Raw genomic sequence first — 6,512 nt, 5'->3', positions numbered from 1 at the left:
GAACTACAGCTAAATTTTAAAATGGATCAAAGATAGTTTCTGTACTAGTGTCTTCTCCTTAGAACATTAGATCGTTAGAGGGAGCGGATGAGACCGAGAGACCTAACAGTGCAGTTGATTTTTGAACGCAATGAAGCACACAACTACTACTTCACACATATCCCATCCTACTACTATCCGAGAGTTTTGACACCGGCTTCATCCTAAAATTACATTAGAGTCGCCACGTACGAAGGGAGTGCAGCAGTCCAAATATAAAAACGCCTTCTCTCTCCTCACCGCGCGCAACAACTCGTCGAGACGTGGAGTTCCACCACATCAGTCAGTCGATCACACGCCATAGCCGGCCTGATCTGGGAGCTTCCATGCATGCATGCCAAACAGGATGGCGCTGTTCATGCTCTCCATTCATAGGACGGCCGCGGTCGGGAAGAGACGTCATCTTCATCCCATCCGTGACAGGAGGCACAAAATGCTCAGCAAGTGGTAGCAGGGAATACCCACTGCTCACTGGCGCTCCACTCGCGTGGATCCAACAGGAAGAGGACAAGGATACACGACAGTTCTAGATGGGGCAAGAGGATTTAGGCCCCTCTCGGCCTCTCCCACAACTTCAACACCTGTGAAGCGGTTTTTTCCAGCTTCTGCTCAGCGAGTAGGTAGAGTCGACGTTGTTATATATCTTTCGACAAAACAGCTCTTCATATTTGATAAAATAACAAAATATAAAAAATGCATCTATCTTTTCTTGTCATGTCCTATTTTCTCACCGTTTTCCTTCTTCCTCACGAAGCGCGTGTTTAGTTGGGAGGAAAGTTGGAATTTGACTACTGTAGCACTTTCGTTTTTATTTGGTAAATAGTATTCAATCATGGATTAACTAGCCTTAAAACGTTCGTCTCGCAATTTCCAACCAAACTGTGTAATTAGTTTTTTTTCGTCTATATTTAATACTTCATGCACGTATCGTAAAATTTACTATAATGACTGTAGCACTTTTTTAGAATTTGGGTGCAACTAAACACGCGCGAAGCATCTATTGATGCCCGGCGGTAGCGCTCGCCCAGCTAGACGTCCACGCCTCGGCATGCGTCCGCTCGCGCGGCAAGCCCCGGTGTCTGCGCTGCTCGTGCTCTGATGGCAAAGCCCGCGCACGAGCCTGACGGGGGCAAATCTGACATAGGGACGTGATGGGTCCCACTTCTGCCAGGTAAAGCGGGAAAAAACTACTATTTTCAGCTCCATGCTACTCCATTCCTATGTCAGAGCAGGATTTGAGGAGCTTCATATGTGGAGCTGGTTGCATAAAACAACTTCAAACAACTCATTAAGATGGTGGTGAAGTTGTACCAAATAGAGCCTTAGTGTCCTCCTAGCGAGGGCAACTTTACTCCGGTCAAATGCAAAACAACGCCGGGATGTCGGTTCCAAAAATGTCATGGGTTTCATTGTCATAAAAGGGGGCAAAATGTCCCTTCGATCAAAGTTACTTGTCATATTTGACTTTACACTACTACATCCATTTTTTACATGTTACATTAGCTTTGTTCTAAGTGAAACATTATTATCTTTCACTATATATTTAAAAAAATCCTTATACTTTCACAACATAGGTTATGAAAGTATTTCTCATAATGAATCTAATAACATAAATCTTATGTCATGGACATATAATTTTTTTTCTGAAATCAATGGTCAAATATACAAATGTTTGACTTAAGACAAAGCTAATACGACATGTAAATAGAATCCTAGGGAGTATATATTCTATGCACTATTGATCATCAATTTCTTCTAAAATATATTCTCACTATCTGGTAAGTTGGAGGCTTTACAAAAAATTATTCGTAAATAATATACAAGTATTTCGTAATGATAGTGTGAATAATTTATATAGAAAAAAAGAGAATAAATCTAATTGTATTATGGTCAACAACTATTAGAGTAGCAAACTGAGCGTGGTTCATTTGGTTGAGTTTATAGTGGTGAATCTATTCATCCAAGTTTAAGTTCATATGGGTGCTTGCATTTTTTAGATTTATTGTAAGATTTTTTTTCCCAGTAGCAGGCGACGTACGCATCGACAATGAAACGTAGGATTTTTTTTCCAGTGAGTTGGAGGGCTTATTTTTCTTCGCATCAAAATCACTCTTCTTATTAGCAACAGTAGTAAAATTAGAGAAAACCCGAGGCTAGCTGAAGCACACACAGACTGGTCCTCGTGGGGAACTGCCCTACTTGTAGCTGCAGCCTCAGCCTTGGGGTTTTGACCCGGAGCAACTGAGGCTGCTGAACTGAAACGACAGATTCAAAAGGTGATTGACCGCTCGGCGTTCACGTCGCCCTCTCTTCTCTGCTCTCGCTCACTTTCAAGCCTCACCCCTCTCGATCGGCCTCTCTTTCTCTGTCTCTGTAGCTGGTGGCGATGTGACATGACCACCTTCCTGTTGTTTCTTCTCTTGACCATGGGGGCGAGATGGAGATGGAGACGGAGACGGAGACGGAGACGGAGTGACAGAGGTGTCCTCCGATACGTATCCATCCATCGACATGATCGTCCATGGCTCCCGCACTCGATGGATCAACTGCTGCTGCATGCTGCTGGGCAATCATTTATATATAGCTCCGATCCACTAGCTAGTAGCAGTACGTTCTCCTGCCCTAGTAGTACAGATACAACAGAGCAGAGCACCACCTGATGGGTGATGGCTGCCTCTATCTGTTTCTCTCCTCGGTAAAGAAAGGACGAGCCGGGGCCTTTCTCTCTCCCATTATTTCCCCATTCCTGCCTTTTTTTTATATGAAAAATAAACTAGTTTCAGTGAAATTACTATACAATTCCTATGAAATTCCTGCACCAGAAAGAGGCCATGAATTCATTAATATCCAGGTAGACCGAACCACGTGAACACAAAAAATACAGGAATATAATACGAATGCATATGGAAAACAAAGGAATAAAAAAACATGAATTTTGTTGGATAGGTGTTCCGATGAACCGCAGGAAAAATACAGGAAAGGGGAGCGAATGTTTTTTCCTATGGTTTTCCCTGTGAAATCAAAGACAAAAGAAAGTTTCCTGCCCCCGTTCGCTTGGCTAAATTTGACTGAAAAAACAAGCCAAAACACTGTTCTGGCTGAATTATTGTGAGAGAAAAATATTATTTCAGCTGAAAAAAGAAGCCAAACAAGCCGGATTTTAAGACAAGCGAACGGGGCCAGGGGAATGGAAATCCTTGTGAACCAAACGATGCTACATTAGTTCCATCCATAGGAATGGAAATCCTGCACTTTCCTTTCTTTTTCCTACAATCCAAACTTCCAGAGGGGTTTACGTATTTAATTCAATCATATGGTCTCATGTTAGTGCACTCTCAACCAAGAAAACTAGATGATTTCAATGCCCATAAATTAAAATGTCAACTAAGAAAAAGATGGTATAGTACTGCAATTAAAGAAGAGAGAGAGGAGAAAATATTTCTTAGATAAGAAATCATGCCTATACCAGAACCAAGATACGAAGAGATTGCACAAAAAATATTATGTAGAAACCATCTATTTTAAATATAGATTTTATGTATATTATCTACATAAATTAATAGACATTGAAACTACTTGTGGTTCCTAGCATTGGGACTAGCCTTATACATCATATAAGTAATCTTTATACCCGTTATTGTAGAAATAGCCTATGGCTATGGACCAGCCACAAAAAAATACAGTACAATAATTTGTTACGACGCTATGTATGAAGTAATAAAAAACAAGCAACAGTTAGTACTGCTAGAGCAAGGCCAATAATATAGTTATTTCAGCTAGTTGTATGGACACTTACAACCTATTTGTCAGCCAACTCAGTGATCCACCCCTTTGGTTCACAAAGTTTCTTGATTCCTAGGCTACAGCTAGCTATAAACTTTCAACCCACCTCTTTTCTCTCTCATCCTCTTTCTCCTTCACCTCAGCGAACAACCTACTCACAACATCTTATTATACTTGCTCTTGAAGCGGTCGTTGGCTACATGCCCTGATGCACGCCTACCTAAATAAAGAGAAGGCCACCTCAAATGCATCAGGTTCTCATTATACTCATAGAGATGGATCCTTACAAAAAAAAGAATTCAAATCTCCTATATTTGGGACTGCTTATAATCAATTCGATTATAATCACCATACCGTGGAGATTTTTTTTTATTTTTGATTCTCAATTATGCTAGTTCAAAGTTCTAAAGCGGTGGTCAAATGAAAAGAACCATAAATAATCGAAAGCATTTGGTGGGATTCTCACTTTTTCATCAAGAAACGGATTATAAGAGAAACCAAACAGGGCCAAATCAAGACTTCAAACTTCTCTAAGGATTCTAGCCATAGCTCCCACTCCCCCCAACAATTAATGCTATTCTTAGTTTTCGTAGAGCTTCAATCAGTGTTTTTTCCAGTAACTTCTACCCCTTTGGTGCTCCAGGCATGCAACAACCCACCATATGGTCCTTCTCCAACATTTTATGGTGTTCAAAAAGAAGGAAACACTAAGCCAGCCACCATTTGTAGAGGTGGCTGGTGACTCGTTGTAGGGGCGGTTTTGCCAGCTGCCCCTACGAAGGGGGGTTACAAATGGTTTTTTAGGGCTCCTACAAATGGTTTTTTAGGGCTTCTACAAATGGCTGATGATTTGTAGGGGCGGTTGGATATAGAGCTACCTCTACAAATCAATTTTAGAAAAAATTCATGAAATTAGGCCAAAAAATTAGCAAAAAATACTACTACAAAAAATGTTTGTAGCAATGGGATAATTTTTTTATAGGGGCGGCTTGATGATGGAGCCGCCCTTACAGTGGGCGTGCTAGGGACCCACGAGACCAGTCGCCCCTACAAATAGCATAGTAGGGGCGGCTGGTGATACGAGCCGTCCCCTACAAATGGGTCGATTTGTAGGGGCGGCTCACTCACCAGCCATCCCCGGTGTTACGATTTGTAGGGGCGACTCAATCAGCAGCCGCCCCTATAAATGCCCCACGTATAAAAACCTACAACCCTTTCTTCCTCCTCGGGTCACTCACTCCAACCTGTAAAAAAAGGTAGGGAGGCCTTGGGCACCACTAAAAACTTGCTCTACTAATGGGGGAAGGTTTTGGTCTCAAATATTTTGGTGGAGAGGTTGTAGAAAGTAAGAAAATGGTATTTCACACTTTTTTGAAGTTTTAATGATTGGTTAGTGAGTAATTAGAGTTTTGCTTTTCTCTCTCTTCTATGGTGCTTGAGCTACTTATGAAGCAAATTAGACCCAAGTTTTGAATGTACTTTGGTAAATTAGATAGGGGAACAAGATCATACCCTTATTTGGTCCATGTTTCTTGATTTTAGTGAACAATTAGTTAGTTTTATGGATGTTTCATGTGCATATAGATCTAGATCTAGATCTAGATCTAGGGTTTGGTTTTTTTATTAATTTTGTTTTTGTAAATTTATGTTTGATGAAATTGGACTAGGGTTTGCATAAAAGATATTGGGATAAAATATTAATTGGTGCTAATTATTGTCTTTGAAATTGTTTATTGTAATCAACAAATATGTATTTTAATTATTTATGGATAAATAGGCCATTGCTTAATTTTCTTCTACCATGGTATGTTTGTATGCTTCATGTAATTATATTTGATTTATATTCATATATATCTGAAGTATATACAATTATTCTCAAGTAATTATTAATTTGATTTATTTTTATATATATCTGAATAAGTAGTCCTTTCATATTTTTTTGTTGTTGTAAAAGATGGAGTACAAGAACTCTTGGATGCATGGTTCATTAAGGTTCAAGGCAGGTTTCCGTGAAGAGGTGGATAAATTTATTGAAGCCACAGAGAAGCATGCAACGACGTTGACAGAGAATAATGATACAATTATTTGTCCCTATAAAGATTGCAAGAACCGTATGGCAGGGACAGATGTGACTATCATCATATCACATTTGATTATGCGAGGATTTGTTGAGGACTACACAGTGTGGATTCATCATGGTGAAACGATTATTGTTAACGACTGAGGATGAGGAGGAATACGATGACCAAACCCTAGAATCCCTGTCCCAATATTCAGCAGAGCTTGATGCACAAATGGATCCCGAGTTTGGCAATGAACAATGTGGTGATGCTGGTAGTTGGGATGGTAATGACGAAGGTGGTGCCAATAATGATGGCGGAGCACGTGTCAGGGATGAAGATAATTTGGAGGACATGATTCGAGCCCTTAGACCAGAGATTTTACTAAAGAGCCCGAAAGGTCTAGAAAATTTATAAAGGGTGACAAAAGCATCGAAGGAGACTGTGTATGGTGTTGAAAAAGGATTGTCCGACACATTAGACATTGCTACATTTTGTGCTTGAGCTACTCATCCTGAAGGCTAAGTACGGCTGGTTAGACTGTAGTTTCAATGATCTATTGCGTCTCCTATCATACGTGCTGCCACAACCAAACTCAGTTCCCGCCAACACATACCAAGCGAAGAAGGT

This window comes from Miscanthus floridulus, chromosome 12 (assembly GCF_019320115.1).
Source record: "Miscanthus floridulus cultivar M001 chromosome 12, ASM1932011v1, whole genome shotgun sequence".
Taxonomy (NCBI): domain Eukaryota; kingdom Viridiplantae; phylum Streptophyta; class Magnoliopsida; order Poales; family Poaceae; genus Miscanthus; species Miscanthus floridulus.
Note: the sequence above shows the minus strand (reverse complement) of the source record.